At 47.9% G+C, this 25,129-nt stretch overlaps 1 protein-coding gene and 1 long non-coding RNA gene across 15 annotated transcripts in view; both read right to left on the reverse strand.

Moving 5' to 3' along the window:
* The window catches only part of LOC149350833 (thiamine-triphosphatase-like), a 663,235-nt gene that overhangs the window by 197,283 nt on the left and 440,823 nt on the right, over window positions 1–25,129 (reverse strand). The gene's annotated exons all lie outside the window — the stretch shown is intronic.
* LOC149350836 (uncharacterized) lies at window positions 22,128–23,789 on the reverse strand. The gene is made up of 2 exons (XR_016289471.1): window positions 23,515–23,789; window positions 22,128–22,406 (listed from the first exon to the last, which is right to left on the reverse strand). It is a non-coding gene; the product is annotated as an uncharacterized LOC149350836 (long non-coding RNA).

Consider the following 25,129-nt stretch of genomic DNA (forward strand, 5'->3'; position numbering starts at 1 on the left):
AAGTATTCAACCAAGGAAAGCCATGTATTACCAAGCCTAGCCACTAATATGCTTCGCATTCCCCAGGCTTAGCCAAGCTGAGCCTCAGCAATTTTTTTTTATTGTTAGACATCATTCTTCATTCTAGAGCTATATTTTTTCTTGTGATTAGCTTCTTGTTGTTTTTTTTTGGTAACAAGAGAAGTTTTAACAGCGGACTACTTTTTTGTCGTGGAGGAATGAATACTGTGCGGTGGTCCTGAATTTAGGCGGAGCTTTACTGTAGACTTAAGTTGTATCCGGCTATAGTATTGGGATGTTTTAGCAATCCTCGATAAACAATTTAAGTTTATAGCTGACAGGGAAAGCGTTTGGTTACGACGCTGCACGAGACTGAACATGGCGTTAAGCATCGGTTAGTACGACTCTCCAGTACGAGAATCGGGCACGGAAAGATAGCCGTGAATGCAAGTGGTTTGACATCAAGGCAGCATTCACAGCGCGGTCACTTGAGTAGATCGCACAGTAGACAAAGAGATTTCCCAGTGCGACCAGGAATGTAGAGAGGCAGTAGATGAACCGAAACGAGCTCAGTCCACAAAGTACAAGAAAGGAGAAAGTCGAAAGCGAAGGCAATGCTCATAAAATTACTTGATATCAAAGGCGAATTCAGTCTGATACCTGGCAGAAGGCCGACCGGTAATCAGCAGCATTACCATGCTGCAGTGAAGCAGAGGGGATTAATGAGGAAGGAAAAATGATGCTTCCGGAGTTGCTTCACATCGATTGCAGGTTTTTCGCTATACCTGCGCGCTCTTTCTTGGCTGCTAAGGAAGGAGCGATGCAGATGTTACGAAAGAGCAATGCGGAGTTGCTTTGTGTAATTCTGTAATGCAATTATTTTGAGAGACGAAGGCTCGTCAGGCTCCACGTAGACACCCTAGCCTCGTGTCCCTTGGCAGAAACGTTTCTACTGCCGAAGCGTAGCGGGCGCGTATTTGTTGTTTGTTCACCTTCTGGACAAACAAAAAGCAAGAAAGAATGAGCTGCCGCGCCTGGAAACGGCTGCCAAGGGGCAGCGAGCGCTGGATTTCGGTGACCGTGGGCGCAGGGGGATCGCGACAATAGCGCGCGCTGTCGCCGTCGTCTCCTCCCCCGTCGGTCGGCGCCCCCTCTCCGCGATCCGAGTGTCCGATTTAGGTGCAGGGGCAGAGCGCCCTTCTCGCCATTGTTGCGCTTTAAAGAACCAACGAATAAAATGCAAAACGCCAAGGTCGCTCTGGCGGCTATTATCGGGCACTGCGCCCGGCTCCCGTGATCTCCGGTAGAGTTGGGGATGCCTGGACCTAGTCTGCGTGCAAAGTACACAATGAAACATCAGGAGAATGCGAGGATGGCGGGAGCGTCATCTATTTTTTTTTTCTCTTGTTACCTTTGCGCGTTTGCGGCTATTTCCTTCAGCGCCGCTGGAGGAGGCCTCGCCTGTTCGTGGCGCCGTGCCGATCTTGTCATGTTGTTTCCCGCGTCCAGTGCACTCTGTCTGCTTCATGTTTCCCGCTTTCTTCCTCCCCGCCACACCGCACGGAGCCGTGCGATGTTCGAAGACCATAATCGTCGCTCGAAAGGAGGGGATGGGGGGGGAGGGCGGCGGCCGCCGCGCGGGGCATCTTTCTAATGCAGCTCCTCTTGCAAAAAGCCGAGGCCTGCGAATAACTTCTTCGGAAGGGGCCCGAACAAAGCCTGGATACTTTTCCACAGTCTGGTCGCTGGTGTGTGTCGGCGCCTCAGCGGCGCTTATTATGAGCACCCAAGCAGCATTCGGTCTGCCTTGGAGCTGCTTTTGTGCCCCTTTTCTTCTTCCCACTCTCCTCGCGGCTTTTATTGCGCGTCGCCCGGTCCGCGTTTGAAAGCCCGATCGGAGCACTCCGATTCGGAGTTCACTTTTTAGCTAGCGCAAATACGCGGCGTCGTCCACCAGTGGCACTTATTGCTTCGAACGAACAGCAGCGAAAAACCAACTACCTGACGCTTCACCTGACTTTCACCTGTGGTATTTTCGGTTCTTGAAGCAGAATAGAACGCTACAAAAGTAATATTAGTTTGCAGACAGCGACTCTCACGCTCAGGAAGAGCGAGACAGTTTATAACGCAAAGGTCCCCCGCGTGAAAACGTGTATTTCTAGTCATCTTGTTAATAATTCTGCAACGTTTCTGAGCAACCGTTAAAACACCTAGCTTTACGGTGTGTCGACTGAAAAGGAACTTGAAGAGGAAGCGTTTAACTTTTTTTCTTCACCGCAGTCATACACCATGTCCGCGTAAGCAGGCCACAGATCATTGATGCCATAATGATTAAGCACGGCACTTTGTAATCCTTGTCGATTTTTCCCTGTAAAGAGAGAAATCTTAGCTAACACGAATCTGCTGTTTAAATTGCCTCACCTAATGGCGAATTTGGGATATTTAATTAAGCAATGCAATGCATGCTTTTGCGGACAAACTTAGCACGGGTTTGAGAGCAACTGTTGAGATGAGGCAGTAGGACGCAAAAAAAAAAAAAAGGCGACAAAGAAAAAGTCAAAGAAGTGAAGTAATGTGTGAATTGTTCCTGTTAGGACAAGATGGTCAAAACGAACATAGATGCAGAAAAAAGACCGGAGTAGAAGCTGATCAAAACCGCGCGAGCAGAAGGGTGGAGGAAGACAACCCGCGGAGAAGCTGCGAACAAAGGGGCCCACGAGTCAACCAAGTCAACACCGCTCCGGCCGCAGCCCGCAACTAGTTTGCTGAGCGCTCCCTGGAGGGCAGCAGCGGTGACAAGTCTGGGCGCGCCGACTTGTCGGTTGCGTCCATTAGGGGAACGCCATGTTTTTGTCGGTCTTGCTGACGTTCGAGTGGGCGGGTGTCTGCATGCCTCCACGGCGTTCCCTGAAACACTTCGCCTTTTCCCGCGTGTGCGTGTGTATGCTAGGGTATATACTTTTTCTCGTCCCGCACAAGCACGGTGAAAGCTTGATTGAGTCGCTCTAATGAACAGGACTGGACGCTTTATTTACTTTGAGTGCGGGACACTGCTTTATTTATTACCAGCTCTCTTTTCTGCCGCATAAGGCATGGTAAAATCAACAGATAAAAATAAAAATAAAGGGGAGCAGGGGTGAGGGGGAAGTGGGCGGAAGCAATAGAGTTGGGAGGGATAGAACTCGGGACAGTAAAAATATCGCCCATTCTAGGAAAGACATGCCGCACAGGACGAGAAGGGGCACAGAAAGTACGCGCATTTGGGAATTAGTTTTCACAGGCCTGGATCTGCGGAGGGCGGCGAAAGAAAGACCGTTGGACAATGCATTAACGACAGCGCAGTTGGCTGTTCGTTTCCAACGGCGCAGTTGATATTATCATAATGGCGCGTCTCTTAGCGCTGCAGCTGAAGGCGACAAGTTGGAGGTAACCTGCGCAGTACCCTCTCTACAGGACCCCTTCCCTCCTTCCCCCTCTTAACCTCCCGGACTTCTTCATTTCCCAGCGTGGACTTTCCTTCATGTACTGCTATTTCCTTGGAGCTTTCCCGAGTGTAGTAGCCCAATGTGATGTATTAGGCAAATGCTGCATACAGAACGCAATGCTGCACACAATATCGACCAGCCAGCAAGCCTTTTAGAGATTATCATTTCCCCTTCGTACTTTGCTTTCAAAGTGACACTTATCTGGGAAGGTTTGAGGTGTTTAGAGTCGCCGTTGGCGAGCGAAGCAGGAATCGCAACGGCGTTCCAACACCGGGGCGTCGCACGTCACGTAGTACGTGGAAGCCACCTATCAAAAACGTATGCATGACGTTGTGACTGGTTACCAATGCCGACTGGTGTTATGCGGTAGGCGTGGTGGCGGTATGTTATTGGTTAAAGCCATCAGATTAAACCCGCAGCCAGAGTTATTGGCTCGGGACGTAGACAGCTACAGCTGAAAGCTAGGGACTGCAAGCATTTCGTCGCCATTACGTGAGTATGATACAATTGTCGCTGTAATTCTTTTGCTTATTGAAGGTGGAAAGGCATGAGTTTTTCATATCTTTATTACCATTCTATTATTATTATTTATATTATTATTTCATAATAATAAATAATAATAATAATGGGTCATGCTCAAGACAAATCAAATCGCACATTTCCAAGCTATGCGCAAACAAAAGCGGCACGAGCTATTCTGCGTGAATCACAGAAGGCATGATCGATGCAATTTCAATTCAATTATTTTATTTTCCTTGATCACAAGGAGGGAGCAGCCACGAAAGGCTACCGTTCTCGGTTGCTTGACGTGATGGCTGCCCCTACAGGTGATGGCAGCAGCTGTACACACATCGAGGTACACTTCAAAGAAACATGTATGTACAATTCATGTACTACATACCACATACATAATTTGCCTTATACACATTGGTTAACAAAAATCAAATGAAGATTTGGTATACATATATAAAGAGATTTAAGTAGACAAATTGGAAGCATCATATATAAAATATTTGTGAAAGCAGCAGTTCATTATATTTAGCACAAGGGAAAAAGTGGGAAAAAATCATCATGAAGCCAAAAGGAAACAAGCACTGGAAACATAATCGCATTCAAACAAAAATATTTCTAACGTCTTTCTTCGACATACTGGTAATGTCCATTTTCTATAGTTCAAAATTATTTAGCATTGATGGAAGAGTATGTGCCAAGGACTGCAGAAAGTAGTTGTTACGAGGTACAGGAACGTGCCAGTACTCGGGACGGCTGGTATTGTGAAGTGACCCTAAGCTCTGAAACATGCTCGCCAACAACATGACCCTAAACTCAGGACCCTCCTGACATGACCCTAAACTCTGAAACATGCTCATAAAAGTGTATTCCTCAGAAAATGTCGAAAATAGATCCCGTATCCATGTAGGAGGCGAACGTAGGCTTGAATAATGATAGTAATCTTTGCTTTTACTTAGATTTGCTTTGTGCTTACAAATTCGGTGCAGGTCAGTGACCAATGAATTTCATCAGCCACGATCCCTGACCAGACGGTATGACGTCAAACCATCGACTACAATGCAGTGCATTTCGAAGTCAAAGAGGCACTGAAGTTTATATGCATAGAAATGAGAAACTGTGGTTATTGCCCATACTTGAATATTTACAATAATATGTGTCTGTTTCAAGTGAAGAAGCGCTAACTCCAACTCGCCAAAAGCAAAGGTGATGAGACGCCGAGCCCAACGTTCTTCTCAGTTAATTGTCCCTACAACATGACTTTGCAGTAAGGTTTGTTAGAAATTTATGGCTAATAATTTCTAAGAGTCTGGAAAAGGAAAACAATATAGTTTTATCACTGGGAAGCCAATGAGCTCTTACTGAAACAGCGGGGGAGAAAGACAGAACATATACAAATTTGAAGCTACTGATCACGCACAGCTTCGGCAAAGTGAAATTCTTGGCACATCTTTCCTATGGCAGCGGTCATGATAACGATCAGAATGTATTTCGTACATGCTTGAAAATGTGCAGCATCGGTGAACCGCTATTTTGTCTGGAAACCGCAGCAGCAGAAGGCATTGCGAATCTTGAGGACGGTGGTGGATGGTGTAAACTCTTATTATAAAGCGCAAATAAGATTAGAAGCAGTGACCAAGATGAGCCCAGTAAAACTCGGAGGCACAGTGGAACATCACGCGTTAGGGAAGTGAATAACCGACGCGTCGCTCGTAACCTGAGTCGTAACCTGATGCATTCATAAATTACTCACTTATGGGCAAATCGAACTTGATAACCATCGCCGACATAAATGGGCCCCATAGTCAACTGACGCAGGCTGGAACTGCTAGCCGTGTTGTTATCCATGCCTCACTCAGGTCAGTTGGGGTGTCGCGAGTTGTAATGCCGTAACTGTCCGCCTTTTCTATTTCGTAAGCGGGCGACTATACGGTGCGCTCTCACCTGTCATGGCTCTTGTGCAGCACGCCTCTTTTGTTCTGTTGTTGTTGGCCCCAGGTGGAGTGGATGGCACACACCCACAGTGCAGGATTAGCCAGGGTTCCTTGCATATTCAAACGATAGTGACATTATTGACGAAAAAAGGTAGGCGTGAGTGCAATTTTGTGTGACAGGAAATAATTTGAAAATTACAACTAACGAATCAATCTCCCTGGAGCATTGATGTAATTATGAAGATAATCGCTTGCCTCAAAGGAGAGAAGAACCAGATTAGAAAGACGAAGGCTTAATCGAGCAAGGGGAATTTCCAGATAAGCTCTTCGCAGAGAAGCAAACCGACGACAGGAGATGAGAAAGTGATGTCATTCAATTTCACCGCATGATTCACAAAGGTTCTTCAGAGAGAACCCCGATCGACACAAAGATTTAATTGTGGCATTCTGCACCGCAGGCGAGTCATTAATTGACACCTCGTACTGCCATGACAAGCGTAAGCGGACACTCCAAGGGAATGCCAAATGCTGAAAATCCGCTGTAGCAAGGAGAGGCTCATGACTGAAGGAGTGCAGCTGCAGCAGACGTTGAAAGCGGGGTACTGTCAAGTGCATGGAGTGTGGAATAAATGGCACCACAGATCTGCAAAGGGCAGACTTCGCTAAAAAATCAGCCGTCACATCAGCATTAGTGCCGTAATGACCAGTTACCCAGTGCGACCGCAATCCTTTAACATTGTGTGGAATGAAATGTCTTAGGGAACGGCTCCGAAGACCGTCCTTCGAGCTCTCGGGCGCAGTCAGGACAGAAAGGCTGTCAGCAAGCATAACGGCCTAATTAAGATTGGAAGAAATATTTTGTAAGGCCAATAGAATCGCTAGAAATTCGGCAACGAATATAGGCGTATAATCAGGGGCCCGAAATGAATAACTTCAGTAAAGAGCCCCGGAATAAAGGCCAATAGCCGCCTTCTCATTTTGCTTTGAGGCAACTGTGCAAACTGCAGTATGGGTACAAAATTGTCCAAATACTGCTCTATAAGCCCATGTAACATATCTGCAGGCAAATTCTCAGCATTTCATGGGAGTGTGGAGTAAGTGCTCTGCGGCATCGGTTGTGAACCTGTATACTACAGAACTGATTGCGACAGAAGTTTTCTACAGCATAGAATCTGTGAACATAGTGTGTGAAAGCTTGTACCTAGGCCAAATAATACTGGAAAACAGAGCCTGGTTTGTCCTAAATATTGGACTAGCCAATCCTGGAGCAGGCTCTAAGCTCTCAGAAAAGTTCACTCAGTTAGAAGCTGAAAATGTGAACTTAAAGCAGGTATCCGCGCCTCCAAGAGCAGCACAGCATTTTCCACTGTTTTCGAGAGTCGAAGGCAAAGGAGCAGAGCGCAGCCGCGGATAGAAGAAAGTGGTATAGAAAAAAAAAGATGAAAATTCGAGATTTCAAATAGCGTACGCTCGGTGACTGGGGTATACTATGTGCCTCATATTTACTTTATCACATTGTTTCTGCACTTACGATGTTGTGGGAACTTTTGGCAGGCTTCAGTTGTAACAAGCCATCTTTCACCGTAAAATACATTAACCCGTGTAAACAAAAGAAGGACGCCCTGTGACCCTGGGTGTGCGAAGCAGCTGGTCAGGTAGGTGTCTCTGGTACCCCGATGACCATTTAGGTGGTCTTTTCTGTGGTGCTATCTACAGCAACAGCTTTTGCTGCATTTGTGAAACAGTCTGGGGCAGATTTATTCACGCCTGCCATTACCCTGACACTGACGCCTTTGGGTCACGCTTCGTATTCTTTAAGTCCATGGTCTTGCGACGGCCACTTACCTACGCCCGAGGAAAGGAATGCAATCTGTATAAATTACTTAAAATTGTGGCCGCCGAGGCGGACGCTGCGCTGACAATGATTCCCATTGTGCGGCCTGCGTTCCGTTCGTCGTAACCTCGGCACGACCACCCGAACGAAATGGCTGCGATTCATCATTCCGCTATTTATCTTCAGCGGGGGCCTCGAGACTGATACAAGAAATACCATGGAACTCTGGCGTTAATAATAGCGAAATAATACCGGCCTCTTTGCTTTCTTACGAGTGCGTCCGGTTTTATGAGTCTTGTTTTTCTTTGGTTTCTCGCGTGGAATCCTTTGGAATCCGACCGTTTCGTTCATTTTCATTCCAGCGGAGATGAAAAGACGGCTGGCTGACCTGCCGCAATCATTTGTTTGAACAACTGGCGGAATGTGTCTCGGCCTTGGTACCGCAACACGCTCGAATTACAACCGCCCGGCTGTGCGGCCTCGCACTGGAGAATCACGCCGCTTCCGGTTTCTCCCGTTCCTTGACGAGAATATTGGAATTGCCTTTTCATAAGGGCGGCTGGCTTCCATGTTTATTTGGTTCACGGTGTCATGTTAACGGCAGTTCTTTGAGCGAGTGAGATTGGCATTGTTGCAAAAAAGAAGCAAAGAAAATATTACGAAGCAAGTCCAACGTGTGAAAGGAAACTTAGACGCCAAGGTGGTATGCCAGACGCCTTTTGGAGAAAAAAAGAAAAGATGGGCTACGTACTTTAAAGGATTACCACTTTGTTACAAAGCGCTGACGTCTACCCGGCCGTCATCGCTGGCCGTGAGGCTGCCGTCCGTCACGAGAAACACCGCAGCTATCGGAAGCCGTTCGACCGCCCTCGAGATTCGATTTAATCTCTTTGGTGGCCCATCTTTGAGCCTCGATGGGCTGCACCGGCGCGCGTGGGAGGTGGGGTGATACGGTGCGAAATGAATTCGGCAGCGGAGCCTCCTCGAAGTGATCGCCCCACTTTTGAGGAGGCTTCTTTGATTTGTGTTCTTGGGCGGCCCACGCTGGGTGCTGAGAATGGCGACCGGGCTGCCCAGAGCACCTCTGTGGTCGAGGAGTCCCTAACGGCCGGGCTTAAAGTGCCGTTTCGCGGCCGCGTCAGAGGGCGCCACTCGCCGACCCATTAAAGTAATGCCCATGCGCCAGCGCGCCGCGATGCAACCGGTCGTCGACAAGGCGTTGATGAGCCGAGAGGTTGGCGCATTATCTTTCTCGGGCCCCTTAGCTGGGATCGCTCCTGCCATTCGGATCTTCCCCGAAGATGACTGCCGGCCGACACATAAGGCTCGGCCGTCGGAACGAGGCGCGCACTTAATACCGTATACACTAATAAGATGGAATCGTGGCCCTGGGCGCCCCAGAGACTCCGGATGGCGGCGCTAAGTGCGGTCTTTGCGGCAGAATGGCTTCAATCAAGCCGATTGGACACACCTGGCGAGTCGGCCATTGGCTGTGCCACCGGCTAATGCGCATTCCCGTCCGGAACGAGGCCCGCCGGCCGCCTGTTGGGGGAATATATCGCGCACGCGCGCTCGGGGATCCTTCGTGGTCCCAGTGACGGGCCGTGTCGGCGGCGGCGGCGCCGAAAACAAGGCTGTGCTTTATAACGACACTTAGCGTGCGCCGCCGTGAGATATATCGATCCCAGGCGTCCCTTATTCGTCGCGCGGCAGCGCAGTGTGGACGGACACGCGCTGTGCTTTATATCCAAAGGTGGGGGGTTTCGGGCGCCGCCGATTCTTCTCGCCGAGCATAGCGGAACAGCGCGTGCGTGAGGAGAGATAAGCGCTGCACGATACTGCGAAGGCGCCTCTTTTCTCTTCTTTTGATTTTGACGGAAGTCAAAGTTCACTCGCCTTAGAGCTTGGCCACAGGTAGCACTTCGCTGTGACCATCTGCTCGCACATTCGTGAAGTAAAATGTCTAGGAAGAAGCAGAGGGCAACCATGCGGAAGAAGGCGACGCCAAGTCGACATGTCATTGCGCCGTTGGCATTCCGAAAGCCTCGAGAACAAGTTGTGACATGTCAAGCTGCACGTCCATTCGAAAGGTTGGGCTATTCAGCCTCGTAAGCAGTGTGTGTGTATGCGTGCGGTAAAAGGAAACAAAAATAACTGCTGCGCGTTGTAGAAGTAGAGCTTCAGCAGCGCTGTTGGCAGACGTTCAGTGCAAACAGAAGTATTTTCACATGAGTTAAATAGAAGTATTGGTGAAAGATAGTTGCTGCATTGTAACAAAAAAAAAAAAAAACGAAAAGTCGAACAAAAACGAACAGAGACAAGAATAAGGGTTTCACACGACAGCGCCAGTCATTTTGCTTGCGTCTTATTCTTTGCATCATTTGTTTATGGTGTTTCTTGTTCTTGAGCTTTGTAATCAGTCAAAGTTATTAATCAGCAAACGAAGGTACTCTTGATATGCGAAATGTTTGTCAGAAGTTGTTTAGAATTAGAAAAATAAACTGGTTAATTTGTAAAGCGGTAGCCTTTTCTCTTCCTGGGAATGAGCGCAGAACTCCAACACAATACCTTGTGTTTTAAGCATAGATGGACGGATTGATGGCATGAGTATCCCCGTAAAAATGGGGTGGTCAGAAGTGCCATCAACTCCGTATCTTTAAGCTTTTTCCACACTTTTTTTTTTGTTCTCAGAAGCCATTGCTCCTTGTAATTATCTACCTGGTGTATATTTACTTTTCCGCCAAATGAGGGTAAAAAATTCCAACTACCCTTCATGGAGTGTTTTCCTTACTTTTGTGCTACCATGCCCTCATCATGTTTTACTGTTTCCTACCGCAGATGCATTCAGATTTGTTCCGTTACCTGCAAGCCTTAAGGCTTCGGGAAGGCTAACCACGGCAACTGCACACCTGAGCGATTGCTAAAATATTCTAGCACAAAGCGTGCTCGTTTGTTTCTCTACCATTTCCACGTGCTAGGCATGAAGCATGGTGCTGAGAAAATTTCTTCATCTAACTCCACGTTCTAAGACAGCCTGATCTAGCTTCATTGAGTAGGACCATTGCCTTTTGAATTACCGTAAAACGTCTCCTACCTGATTTCATTCTTCGCCCTTCAGTACGCTATGGTAACATTTCTCTCCACTGTGTTTTTACAGTAGACCGCGTCCGCATTTTTCACTCTCCTTTTAATGCTTTTTCTTATCCAAATTCATGTCGTCTACTTTGTACTTACGGCATATATTCTAGTTGTTTGTTCCTTCGCTTGGAATAAACATTTGCTTGCAAATTATTTGAAAATATTTCCTGTCCATCTATTTTCCTTTTATTTCTCAGGCGTTCTTTGAACCTAGTTGGCCTATAGGCTTCCCTCGCTTCGGAAAAGTCCCGTTCCATGTCATCTTGCCTTGCTTCATTTATACTTTTGCTAATGTTCAAACCACCCTTTGGTTTACGTATAGTTCGGATTGGACGCTTGAATTCCAGCCCAGAACCGCGTGACCAAACGCAAGTCCTATAACCGGCACGTGACCAGAATTGTTTTATTGCGAAAGCAATACTACGCCAGGACTAACCGCTCATCGCGTGGTCCGTGAACCCCCCTGCTCCTCGAGGAGCCGCCGCCGCGCGTAACAGATGGCGTGACGTCAGCCTCGCCGTTGCTATGGCGACGCGTGACGTCAGCTTGCTCTCTGCACCGCAGCCAGGAGGAGCCGGTCGTGCCGCGCTCCTCGAGGAGTCTCGCCATGGAAGTCACCGACGAAGAGTCTATTTCTGGATCTAGTTGCTCTACTGCTTCTATTGCTTTCGCAACCAACCAGGTTTAACCAGAGCTAAATCACACCAATTTTTTCGGGAGGAGCCCAAGGCAACTTTATGTATCGAGCGGGCGAGGAGAGGGGGCGTATCTAATGCCCCCCCCCCCCCCCCCCCTTGGATATAAGCTTGCCTAGAACCATTCTGTTATAACATGATGATAGTCGTGATGATGATGTTATTGACGACATGACGCTATATTCTTGCAAAGAAGCCGTCTAGGTCCTCGTAGCGCCATCTATACTGACCACTGACATGGCACGCCCAAGTTTCGCGTACTCGCAGACGCTATCAGCGCGCGCAAGCGCCTAGAATCCAGTTCTTCTTCGGAATGCCACCTGCTTCTTTCACAGCGTGGAAAGAAACAGCCTGAATAATATTATATTTATAAAAATTGCATAATTACGCTCTACATCTTTATAGTTGGAGCTTTTCGCGTGCCTCCAGAGTTTTAAAAACTATTTAATCAACATGAATTAATTATTTAGATTAGTTGGGAGTAATGAAGAAGGAATCTCACACACCTAATTGCTTTGGGCTGTCGCCAACAATACTTTTTGCTTAATTTATGGCACATGCACCTGTTTCTTTTGCATTCCGTGGCTCATCTTAATTGGGACACTATCAGTTTTCACTGTAAAGTTATACAAGTGTTGAAAACAAGTGGGCGTAAATTAACACACGTATAATACAGCTATCGAGCAAGCACACAAATTGCTGTTGTTACTTCGGAATTAATATACGTTGCCCTAAGCAAAGCAGGAGGGAGCGTATATAATTTGGTGCATTACACATTCGAATCCTGTGCAGCAAAGTAGTCGTAATTGATGCAAGATTCCGTTAGGATGTAAGTAAATTAGTAGTAAAGTGTTTTGGTTTATTGAAGAAGCAATAAATTTTTTTTTTACCAACTAAAGTCCCGGCATAGTTACGGCACTTGCGCTACAGGAAAGCAAATGTTTTATTTAGCAACAAAAACTGTTCCTTGTTATGCCTCTTTGAGTATTTCATGAACTTGAAGAGCACACCAGTAGCTAGTTGGTTTTCCATCACAACGAAAACATCGCAATCTTCACGAAGGACGCAGAAAGGGGAGACGAGACACGGGCGCTTTTGTACGGACCACAATAGAGCTGAAGTTTTTCTCCCGTGAGGGCGATTTCATCAGCCAAAATTGTGTTTTACTGGAGAGAGACGCCTTATTTCCGGGGATCAAGATGGCTGCTGCGGATGAAGCAGCTTCAAGGCACGTGACACCACTAATGCAATTTTTCCTCTGATAGTTCGTATGCATGGCTTTACGCGAAATTCTAGTGCAAAAATAAATAGCAAGCATCCGTCGATGCATCTTAGTGAGGCTAGAGCCTTCTAGTGCTTAAAGTCTGCCTCCATCGAAGGGCTGTCTCTAGTGATTCGAGCACAGGTGGAGGGGAAAGTACACGTCGTTTTACACATCGTTTTCTGCAAACGGGAGAAATCACTTTAAACCGCAGCTCTTAGGTGCCCGTTCCTGCGTTCCGCGTCGTGGTAGCTGTCTTGGGTGTAACACGCCACCTGACACGCGGCGTGTTGGCAGGTAGTAGCAGAGCGAAACAGCACCTGCCACGGCGAGATGGGAGGAATTGACAACCGGAAAGTGGCTGCCACGGGAAGATTCCAGAGGATGACCAGCAGAGCAACACGACATCTGCCAGCGGTGCCAGGTGGCGTGCGAAGAATTGCGCTCAAATTTCGCATTACCGACTATCGTAATCGTCTCTCTCTTCTTTGAAAGGTCGTTGTTTGCTGAGGTCATGTCACAAACTCGAAACAAACGCTCTGCCAATGTGCTTGTTTGTCGCTGTGTAGCCTAGGAGCTGAGCGAACAGCTCTGGACTGACTCGTGATGTGAGAGCACGGGATCCTTTTTTCTTCCATCCTTTGTGTATGTTGACAAATTTGCATTTTCCTTCGTATCAAGTTTTAGAGAGCATGTTAATGACTCGCACTAAAACTCACGGCGAAACTTTCGAAACGACAGCAAAGATATGTTTCGACCACCACTTAAATGAAGAATAAAAAATGGTTGCTTGCTACCGATTCACGCAGTCTCGATCAGATCCCTTGCTAATTTTGATGGTGATGTCTGAGAACCCCCGATATCAGCCTGGCTTTAAGCGCTGGAGCCTTCCGATTGCGCTAACTAAACGACAGCATGCAGTTAGCGTCAGGCCTGGCGCATGACTCATGACCGTGTAAGAATAATTCTTAAACCGTTCGCATAACCCACAATGTACTCGCTAGCTGCTGGAAAATAATTGCTAACAGCGACGCTCGCTGCACGTAATAGTTAACACCCCCTTGGCAGTTTGCACACTGATGCTTTCGTAATACGGTGCATTTCCGGCTGCATTAATTGTCCGTTCCCTTTGTACAATTAAAGATAACTGTGGTGATTTTGAGTCCACTATGAAGCCGGCTTCAGTGGATAAGCGATGCTATGAACAAATCTTGTTCCTATTTTATCTTCTCGAACTAAGGCTGCACAGTTGTCAAGTTGCTTTGACTGGCGTACGGAAATACATAAAAATGAGCGTTCAGCGTCCTTTGTGACCAGTCCTTACGCTCACTCGGCGCATGCCTCGAGGGTCACTTTGTAATACATTACGCCAGCTTCCTTCTTTCCTTCGTTGAAACTTTGTTAGTAATTAGATGATCGCAACCCCGGCGAAAGTCTCGGTTGCTGGAAACGCGTGCAAACGTGCCGTCCTGGGGCACGGGACGCGCGTTAATGAGCGGGCGCGCGACTCCGGCAAGGGCCGCGCGCGCGGCGTCGCCGCATGGCGGGGGACCAGGGGGAGAAAAATGACGCTCCCGCTTGATACCCCCGGCGTTTTCCACAGTTTCCGCGGCTGATGATGCGTCTCGTTACGCGCTTCTTTGACGCCCTGTTGCTGGCGACCGTGCTTTCCGGGAGGGTCGCGCAATTGGCAGCATCCTCTCAAGACAGAGCCCGGTGACGCGCGGCCTGACACTGCCTCAACGAGACCTTATTGGTCTAATGGTCGTTCGCCTTGGAACATGATTCATTCCAGCGTTTTGTTATCCCATTTATCGCGCCTGCTCTTTCGCTCTCGCTGCCGCGTCGGCGCATCCGCTGGGCACGCGGCGTCGACGCCGAAGCCAATGTGGGGGCCCCTTTGTGCCTGCGTTGGCGCGCCAGAGAATGGAATGAGAACGAGGCCCCAATCGGCGCTGGAGAAAGACAACGGGCCTCTTCTGTATTCCGGGTGCGAGCGGGCTTGTTTCGTGCCGGAGCGCGCCCTATTAATGCTTCCCCTCGCCGCCGCCCCCGCTGCTCGGGCTGCGAGCGCCTTGTTGAGCCATTTACCCTCTTTCACGCCTAAATTTATCTATCTGAATCTGGCGCTGCATTGTGCATCTTCGTCTGCTCACCCGCCTCGGCCGCGACTCGCGAGCCAAGCTGTCCGCGGCCTGTCGCAGCGAAAGGGCCAGGGAACAAAGCGAAGCGGCGGCGTCCTCTTAACCACGCACGTGCAGAATCCGGCCCCTTGCGAACCCCCAAATAAGGCTTCGATGGCTGCTACCCACTGCGCTTGGCCAGCTGCTTGAAGCGCCCGGGAGCCTTATCTAACCGTTGGCGCTTCCCTCAATCTTGTTACGGCCATGAGCACAGAGAACAATTTTGTGCGGTCCCTGCACGCAAAAGTGTACCCGACATGCTTGCGAGAGTGTTCGAATAATTTGAATTCTAATTTGTTGATAAGACCAAAAATATGCGTATTTTATTTAACTGTCATCAGCCAGCCAGCTCAATGTAGCTCTCAGCACCGCGTCACCCACTTAGGTCATTGCTCAGTATGGTTTATTGCACTTCTAGCGTGGTTGTTGTTACTAGAATCGCCTTATTACTCCAAAGTGTTTATATGTGCCTCGGTGTTTATGCCTACACTGTTAGCAAAAAAACACCCGAAAGGGAGTAAATGGCTTGTCCTCTAACGCACACCCAAAAGGAGGTTTTTTTACTCCATATGCATGGTGTTTTTTATTTACTCCCTTACATAAGGGAGTTATTTTGGAGTATAAAGGGAGTTATTTGGAGTGAAAAGGGAGTAAATTTTTTACTACCCACAGAGATGGAGCCCAAAAATGGCGCAATGTTTATTTATCCTCATTCAGGCTCATTCTTACAGCAGTGACAGCGGCGGAAACGGGCAGTAGCTCTGCGGGCCGCCGGCAACCCAACTTGGGAAACTGCGCTGACCTAATGTGACCCCGCGTCACGCATTCTTTCCGCCGTCTGCTAGCCCAGCGGCCGCGTACGCGGCAGGGGTCGTCTGCTTGTCGTCTCCTTTTTCTGTACGAGCTCGTTTCGTTGGTCATGTTCGTAGATAAAGGGATGTAACATTATAATCAGTAGTTCAAAACTGAAAAGGAGACGCTGGGTAGTTTTCACGGTCATGCACCACGCTATATTTGACTCAAAACCAGAGCAGAAAAGATGAAAATACACCTGATGGTAGTTTGCAATGGCAGTGTTTGCTTTTATTCACTTCATTAAGGCCCGGAATTTAAACATGACTGAGGAAAAATGTGGCCTCATGAGCTCAATCAAGAGCTCAGCGAGCAAGAGCAAGAGCTCACTATGTTCTATCACAGTTTCATGTTCATGCAACACATAATCTGCTGCAACACATTGCGACAACCACACTGAAGAAAGCCTGTGAGAATTAGGCCTAAGCGGGGGCTGTAACGGGGTGGCGACACAAACAAAGGAAAGTCAGATATAGTTAGAGCACTGGAGGCTTCAAAAGAGCAATTCAATTATGTAACGTACTGTAGCGGAAAACGGCGACAAGTCGATATCTTGTACCGCGGCAGGCGCCCGTGAAGGAGCAGAAGTCAGCAGAGATCCAGCGACGATGGTAACCAAGCGGTCGTCACTCACCGCCATTATCAGACGACTGACCAGAAGCAGACGAGACGCTAGGTAGCGGGGCGGATTGCACAAAATGGTGTTTTTTACTCCATTTCGGCACTGGTGGAGTGTTTGGCACAATTAACTCCCTTTCTAGACTGGAGTAAATGCTGGTAAATCCTCATTTTAACACCATTATTCCCTCATGGGAGTAAAATGGAGGACAGTCCACCTTTTTACTCCCCACTCATGGAGTAAATGTTTTCACAAATAGAGTAAAAAGGTGGCCGCCACCATTTTTACTCCCTTTTGGGTATATTTTTGTTTACAGTGCAGTACAAGACCTTACGCACCTTTGTTCATTCTGAATTCCATAAAAAAAAATTGTACAAAGTGCCTGTTTTTTACCGGTTCCTCCACTGGACGTTTCGGAGCAGCTTGGAAAGAAGCCCAAGTTGTCGACATGGCAAGCCTTTGTCATAAATTTTATGTTACTCTGCTACCAAGACTATTAGACTGTTAACATAGATCGTTTCTGTTAGAGCCGGCCGGTGCCTGTAACTCCATAACTGTCACTTTCCTGAAGTCCGTTATTGGACGCTTCTCTGGGAGCGTTAAGGAGTACTAACGGTCAAGCACTTGTCATCGTTTGGCACAAAAGCTCGAAAGCAGCGCATAACGCAGACCTATCGCAGCTTGACGCGTTTAATACCTCCAGGTATGCATGCAAATGTGCTCCGATCATTTCAGAGCTGCCTCTAGATTAACGTGCGCCCACTCCTCTGTAAGAATCACAAAGACTCCTTTCCCGGAAATATGCCGACAGGCAAAGGCGAAACACGGAATAGGCCGTACTTCTCGGCACTTAAAGGGTTAGATGGGGTAAAAGCGGCGCGAAGAAAAACCAGGACGAAAAAGCGGGCATCGGGAAAGGGGGAAAGGAGCGAGGGCCGCTGCGAGACAGGATTAGTTGAAAGCGAAAGGCAGGAATAAACGAAAATGCACTCCGATGAAAAATTACGCCGGATTCTCCAAGTTTCAGATAAACGTTGATGGCCCCAAGAATGGAGAGCGCTCAAGTTATGATCGAAATGTCGGAGGAGCGAAGCAGTCGCCTGGGAGCGCTGCCGCGCCGGCCGTCGCCGTTTAACGTCTCCCGCGCAGGGCGCATATACCGGCCCCGGCAGGATGTCTGCGCGTGTACTTATCTCGGGTATGCATATTACGCGTTTCTCGGCCGCGTGGCTTTAACGCCCGAAATTGGCCGCTGTTACGGAGGCGTAAAGAGCCACCGCTCGGAGAGGAGGCGGCCGAGAAATCGGAGGTGAGCGAGTTTGCAATATTGCGGAAAATGCTCGCCGGCAGCCATCGACGTATAAATTTGCGCGCCTTCTTCTCTTTCCCTACTGCGCGTACGTTTTTCCCCATTTTTCGTCTTCGCGTTTTATCGTTGCTACAGCAGCTGTACTGTTGCCTGGCGCTGCAGACTGAATACGTTTCTTTTTTTCTTTTTCTTTCTCGTTTACAGTACGCTCCCGTGGGTCTATTGTGTGAAGCTCTTTACACAAAAACCTTTCATGGAAGTTTACTTTGAGCAACATACTTTTATGGTTTGGTGGCGGTCGGACGATTCGCCAAACATCAGCCATGGCAGGGCGGATATGACGGCTGGTCTCGCGGTGTCTGACTGAGTAAGCAAAGCAGTGTTTCTCACACCACGCTCAATTTCGATTTTCTTTTTTCGGTCTGCGTATAACCTGCGCCCATTTTCAAGAAACCAATACAAAGAAGCGTACGCTACATAAAAGCCAACATGAAAAAAAATGGTCAAGCATATATGAGACGAGGAATGGCTCAGTAAACCGGATTTTTGTTGATTGTCACAGCACAAAAAAAAAAAAAATTGCTGAGGCTCAGCTTGGCTAAGCCTGGGGAATGCGAAGCATATTAGTGGCTAGGCTTGGTAATACATGGCTTTCCTTGGTTGAATACTTGGTCATTTTAATACAACGACTAGAAGCCTTCGTCGTGGGGGAAGACAACGGCATGGCTACAGCGGAACGCCGACTAACCCCGAGACGCGCGTTGGGTGAGCGCCTGGATTGCCACGAAAGCCGCGTCTGCCTGCCCGTTGGAGCGAGCGTTTCACCTACACCGAGTGTGAACGCGCGTTCGAAATGCGCGGGAATGCGCGGGTGTGACGGCTAGGGGTCCCACGGCGATGGCGCGAGGTGGAGGCCGGCTCTCTCATCCGATGTCACGTGGTGTGACGTCACGGTGTCACGTGGCGTGACGGCTAGGGGTCCCACGGCGACGGCGCGAGGTGGAGGCCAGCTCTCTCATCCGATGTCACGTGGTGTGACGTCACGGTGTCACGTGGTGTGACGTCACGGTGTCACGTGGGGGTCCCACGGCGACGGCGTGAGTGGTAGCTCTAGCAATATGCTTCGCATAAAAAATATACATACAAGCGTGAAGAGAGGAATCTGACAAAGTCGTAACGTCCTGAAGGAAGAGATCATATACCGCCGTGTTATGTGGGGTCACGCAGAAGTATAAGGAGTCACGAGCAGCTATGTACTATAAGCAACAAATGCAACGCGAACAGCAAAATTACAGGAGACTAGCCGAGGGAAGCTCAATAGCCGGGTGTTTCAGCGAACACTTTCAAAAATGTGCATAGATAGGCTTTATGGGGTAAAAATATAGCTTTTGCGGCACAGTTTTACCGGTGTTGGCCGACGCCAGAAAACTGGTGAATCGTCTTAAGTAGTAAGCTGGTTAATCAATTTTTAATAATTAACTTCTTCACTAATCAACTTAAGCGCCTAGTTGCAATTAGAGGTTTGTACCCGGTCTCCAGTAGTAGCCATATCAGTTTTTAGAAATTACAAAACGCGGTTACCCTTGGAGCTGTGGCTCGACAAAATTTGACTTTTTCGACTAGTTACGTGCATTGAGGGGTTGCTTTGCCTGCATGCTTTCGAAAGCCCATGTATTTTCGTATGATGCAGCCAGATTTTGTCGAATCACAGCGGCGAGGGTAACCGCGTTTTCAAATTCTAAACCCTGATATGGCTATTACTAACGACCGGCTACAAATCTCTAATTGCAGCTAGGTGCCTAACTCTACTAGTTAAAAAGTTAATTATTAAAACTTAGTTAACCAGCTCACTACTTCAGACAACACACACTTCTCTGGTGTCCGCCAACACTGGTAAAACAGTGCCGCAAAAGCCATATCTTTACCCCAAAAGCCTATTTATAAAATTTTTTTTATTAAAGTGTTCGCTGAAACACCCGGTATATAAAAAAAAGAACAGGCCCTGCAAGAAGCGTTAACCCCGCTTGTTTCTCGAGCTAATATGTTTGTGTTTTTGTGCACACATTTTTGAGTTCTCTTGTTCGCTTTTCATTTCTTGCTGATATGGCTTCTTTCAGAGAGAGTAAACGCGGCATACTCTTTACTTCTGCCCAGCTGCAAATCTATGTCCTTTATGTTTACAAGCCTTGAGTTCAATATCAGCAGACCGAAATGATAAAACTAATTTAAAAATTGCTTGTAACGCAGCGTATCTTTAAATATTAGCTTTGAGTGCTATATATTTTTAACAAAGTCTTGATCAGAGTCAGAATGAGATTCAGTTATTACTGCTGTCTGCTGTAATTGTGCAGTTTCACTTATTGTACGGCAAGAAAATGGGATCGAACCATCTGATTGCAGATTGCACCATCTTGAGGCGAGAAAGTATTGGTCGGTCGCTGTTGAATATTCGCTAGACGCCCTCCACTTCTAAATAATGGACCATGATAGAATATTTTGGCAAGAGCGACTATTGAATCTGAAAATGTTAGTCGACATAGTTTGTCAGAGGCGTCGTAATTATGCGAATTCAGTTTCGCCCTTTCAATACAGCCTACGTTTCGTACGAGCGAATAGTGAACGTGAAGTTCAGGTATATACGACAGCGATAAGTTCCCTTAAATTACTCTATCTGTTAGTTCTCGATGGTTGTTGTTTTATACGCAGAGTGGATCCGATTTATTCATACACTTCTCCTGCCTTACGTTCAGCTGGGGGCTAACAGCATCGTATCATGAGCACTCAGACCACGCATGTGCGCAATCAGACCCAATCAGCTGGTTCTGTAGTCTCTTACTCGCGCTTGCACGGCTATGGTATACGACGTTAAAATGATGCGAGTTATCTGCTGTAACGTGACGCCATTAAGTGGCTTTGCTAGGCTCGTTCAGTATTCTGTACACAAGAAGAGGATAGAGGAGTTTGGGTTGGTTGGTTGGTTGGTTGGTTTATGGGGTTTAACGTCCCAAAGCGACTAAGGCTATGAGAGACGCCGTAGCGGAGGGCTCCGGAATTTCGACCACCTGGGGTTCCTTTAAAGGGATGCTGAAAGGTTTCCCCAAAAAATTGAGTGTAGATATACACTTTACAGTTTTCCACCCTCGGAATTCGAATTTCTCATCGAAATTAGGCAAAAGAAAGCGCAAACCTATTTTATTTTGGCGAAAAGTGCCGCAGCAGCCTCGAGCCAGCTCGCGCGCCTCGTTGCCGCCTGTGATTGGCTGGGCGCCTCGTGACGTAAACACTGGCGTTGGCTCGGTGAGCCCGGCTCGGTCGCCGCCGATGTAGTACATGAAGCGCGGCGCGCGGTGTTCCGGTTGTTGGTTTGATGCTTATATCACGATGGAACACATCGAAGATTACCAGGAGGATCTTGGCGTCATCCCCTACATGTACGAACCAATCGCAAAGAGCAAACCGCTCCAAGGAAGCAACGATGCTGGCGCAAGCGGTGCTTTTGGCTTGAACGAAAGCGAAGCGTCAGCATCTCCACGTGTTGGAAATGTCCATTGGTAAGCATACTTTTCTAGCCAAACTTCATTCAGAGATACAATAAATTAATTTTGAAGCGAGCAAATGTAGTATAGCACTGCTCCACGAAATTTTCCTAATGCAATGTAAGCGGGATGCGATTGGAAATGTCCATTGGTAAGCATACTTTTCTAGCCAAACTTCATTCAGAGATACAATAAATTAATTTTGAAGCGAGCAAATGTAGTATAGCACTGCTCCACGAAATTTTCCTAATGCAATGCAAGCGGGATGCGATCGTCGGCATTGTTGTCTTGCCGCTTGTGGGTGCTGCCGCAAATCTGCTTGTAATGCACACAGACCACTGACATGCGCAAGAAGTTATCAGGCTCTTTTTGCACGCAAATTTTATCCTGGCATCGCTTCATGGTCGCTGCGTGCCGGCTCGGTTAATAACACACGCGTAAAACAAAAGTTCGCGGCGCTTTGATGCAGAACTTGTCGAGGTGACAAACGTGCGCCTTCCGTTCTGCGTGCCAAGATGGAATCTGGCAGTAAATTGCAATCCTTGTTTAGGCGAGTTGCTTCATACTGCAAGCCCTTGTAGGAATATCTCCATCCGTTTGCGGCCGCCTTTATCGCGCTGTTCTCGATGGCCTCGTGCTGCAACCAAGCAGGCCGAATCGCAAGGCTGGCTGTAGCACACGTGGCGCACAATTATATAATATTATTATTAATGTATGAAGCCATGCTGCACTCGGCAATTTTTTACGACTACATGTGTTATTATAAACGTATTCCTGGCAGAACACTTTACTGGTATTGGCTGCATTAGAACTTGAACAGACTTGTCAGCCTTGTCATCACTTTTAGAAAAGTTCGATGGCAGGGTCCTCAGCAGCATCTGCCAGTGGCATTCGACTTGTTGCACAGTCCTGATTTGTATTGCCGTTTGGTGTGGATTCTTGACTGCCTGGTGGTGTGCAGCCTCCAGGTGTGATGTCATTTTCCATGCACTTTTCATTTGCACTCTCGTCTGGTGCGCAGTCTTGATCTTGCAGCAGTTCAGCAAGAAACTGAAAGGCATAAGCCACATGATGTTATTGTTCCAAACAGAACAAAAGTGTGCTTCAGTATGAGTAAAATCTGCTGGTTTATTTCATAAACCATTTTGTTGATTGGCGAGCTCCGTGCGATGTGAGATCATTTATTATATACCAGGTGTTCCTTTAGGAGGTCCAAAATTTATTTAAAAAAATGGGTAACTAACCTTGTATTAATTTTATACCTGGGGCTATATTGGGGGATACGGCAGACACTAGTAATAGGCAGAAGGATTCAATTAGCTCATTAAAATGCATATCTTAATTAAATTTTTATTTTCATATTATGTTGTATTTCATATTATGTTGTATTTGCAGATTTGGAGCACCTCCTGCAAATACTATAGCCAAGCAAAAAAGATCACTTTAAAAACCCTGACAGGCAACTTCAAGCGCTAACACAGAATCAGCGGCCGCGTCCGACGTAGATCGCTAAAAAAAAAAGTGTGCGCTTTGGGGCCGGACTGCGCACATTGGGCGCTGACGAGGCTGCTATCAGCCAGGCCCCAGGCGAAACCAAATTCAAAACGAAACGCCGCGCGCCCGTATACCAGAAACATGTGCAAACAGTTTTCACGGCGCTCCGACCACGAAGAAAAATGTGCCGCGTACTACTCCCTATGTTCTCGCCACTGAGGGCTACGCATGAATCCTAGAATATCTGAGCTTCAACATAATTGAGTAAAGAGTCTGCATATAACGTCTTTTCACGTGCTCGCTTACCGAACGAAGTTCTCTGCTCACGCGCGGCGCGCAGTCTCTGGTTGTGAGGCGCACTTCGCGTCGCTCCACCTCTTGCAGTATTAATAGCAGTTTAACTATTTTTACTCAGCCAAAAAATTTAGGGCCGAGTTCTGATATGAGTAATGCTGTACAAGATGCATGATGCATGCCTGCAAGCATAACAGCTAAGCACTTATTTTGTAAGCTGCAGTTTGCTGCCGTCCTGACATTCTCATTCCAGCGCCGTTCATCTCACTACTAGCGGAAGTCTTGCATCCACGAAATTACGCGCCATACACTACACAGAACACCGGTTCGCGCAGTCAAATTCTCATAAAGTTAATACACAAATTCTTACCTCGAGCTTCCTCCTTTTCGCGAAAGCTGGCCTCGGTGGCGGTGACGAGCTCCTGTGCGCGAAGACAGACGGTATTGCGCCGGGTTTCAGTCCAGCTGACTTTGTTGACAGGCCCAATGAACGCATTATCGACAGGCTATGGTTATAATCTTCATCACGAAAGTGGTCAGAGCATAGCACTGTAGTCTTTGAGGGTTTGAAATCCCTTCGCTTCACAGCAGCGACCCACCTCGCGGAAAGCTTCTTATTTTGCGGGAAATTATGAAAGACCACATCGTCGCAGCCGCCGGTGTTAGTGCAGCCGAAGGCTGCGCAGACGCCGGCATGATGGTCCACCGCTTCACTCGATGCTGCCCACGTTTCTGTACGTCACTACAAACATAAAAAAGCACAAATACAGGAACACACGGCAGATCGAAGCAGCTTACGATGGCACGCACGCAGAAACGAGCACGGTCGCGGAGGCTGCGTGGCGACGGAACACCAATGTTTACGTCACCACCCCACGGTTTCCGGTTTCGGCTCGCATCGTCAGGGTCATCAGCAGCGCTCGGCGGACAGCGGGGGGCGGAGCTACCGCGCAATTTTAAACGGCGATTACGTCGCTCCTAAGTGATTAATCTGCAAAAAAATTTCACCCGCATGATTTTTAAGGTTCCCACATCCATACGTGAGCATCTTAATGAATTCGAAAATCTCTTCAGCTTCCCTTTAAGTGCCCTGACATCGCACAGTACACGGGCCTCTAGAATTTCTCCTCCAAAGAAATTCAACCGCCGCGGCCGGGACCGAACCCGCGTCTTTCGGGTCAGCAGCCGAGCACCATAACCACTGAGCCACCGCGGTGGGGAGGAGTTTGGGGCTTAGGTTCTGAAATAAGCGCGTGGACTCTTTTAAAGTCCCTTGAATTTACACTTTTCCAGGCTCTTATGGTGCGCAAGAACAGAAAAAAAATTCCGTAAATATTGTTGGGGAAGTGCTTCAGGCTCCGTCCCCTTTAGCTTCCTGGGATGCGGCGCTCAAACCAGCACTTCGAGCTGTCTCGACACGGGTCTCACAAGTTTTCAGTGGGGCAACTGCATTAAAAGAACGAAAGGTTTTTTGGAGCAAGTGAGTTTCGAACAAACGCTCTCATGATTCAGCTCGCTAGGAACCGGTACAAGCTATTTGCTTTGGTTTATGGGGTTTAACGTCCAAAAGCGACTCTGATAGACGGCGTAGTGAAGTGCTCCGGGTAATTGAAACCACCTGGAGTTCTTTAACGTGCGCTGACATCGCGCAGTACACGGGCCTCTAGAATTTGGCCTCCATCTAAATGCGACAGCCGCAGCCGGGATCGAACCCATGTCTTTCAGGCCAGCAGCTGAGCACTACTACCCACCGCGGCGGCTCGGCCCGAGGTACTTAACTTAATCGGAGATGCGCTTGGGTTGACCAAGATGCCACATACACAACTGCCACAGTGCTTTAAACGAGATGGTTTTGAAGCATGTTCTTCACCTTGCGGATGCTCCTCACTCTGTAGCCTAACCGCCCAAGCTTCTCCCGACAGATGGATTTCTTGCTAGTTTTGTGGCAGCCCATAGAAATAAACGATGATATCACATTGACATTG

The sequence above is a fragment of the Amblyomma mixtum genome, chromosome 3 (assembly GCF_055824585.1).
Source record: "Amblyomma mixtum isolate Tamu chromosome 3, ASM5582458v1, whole genome shotgun sequence".
Lineage (NCBI taxonomy): Eukaryota > Metazoa > Arthropoda > Arachnida > Ixodida > Ixodidae > Amblyomma > Amblyomma mixtum.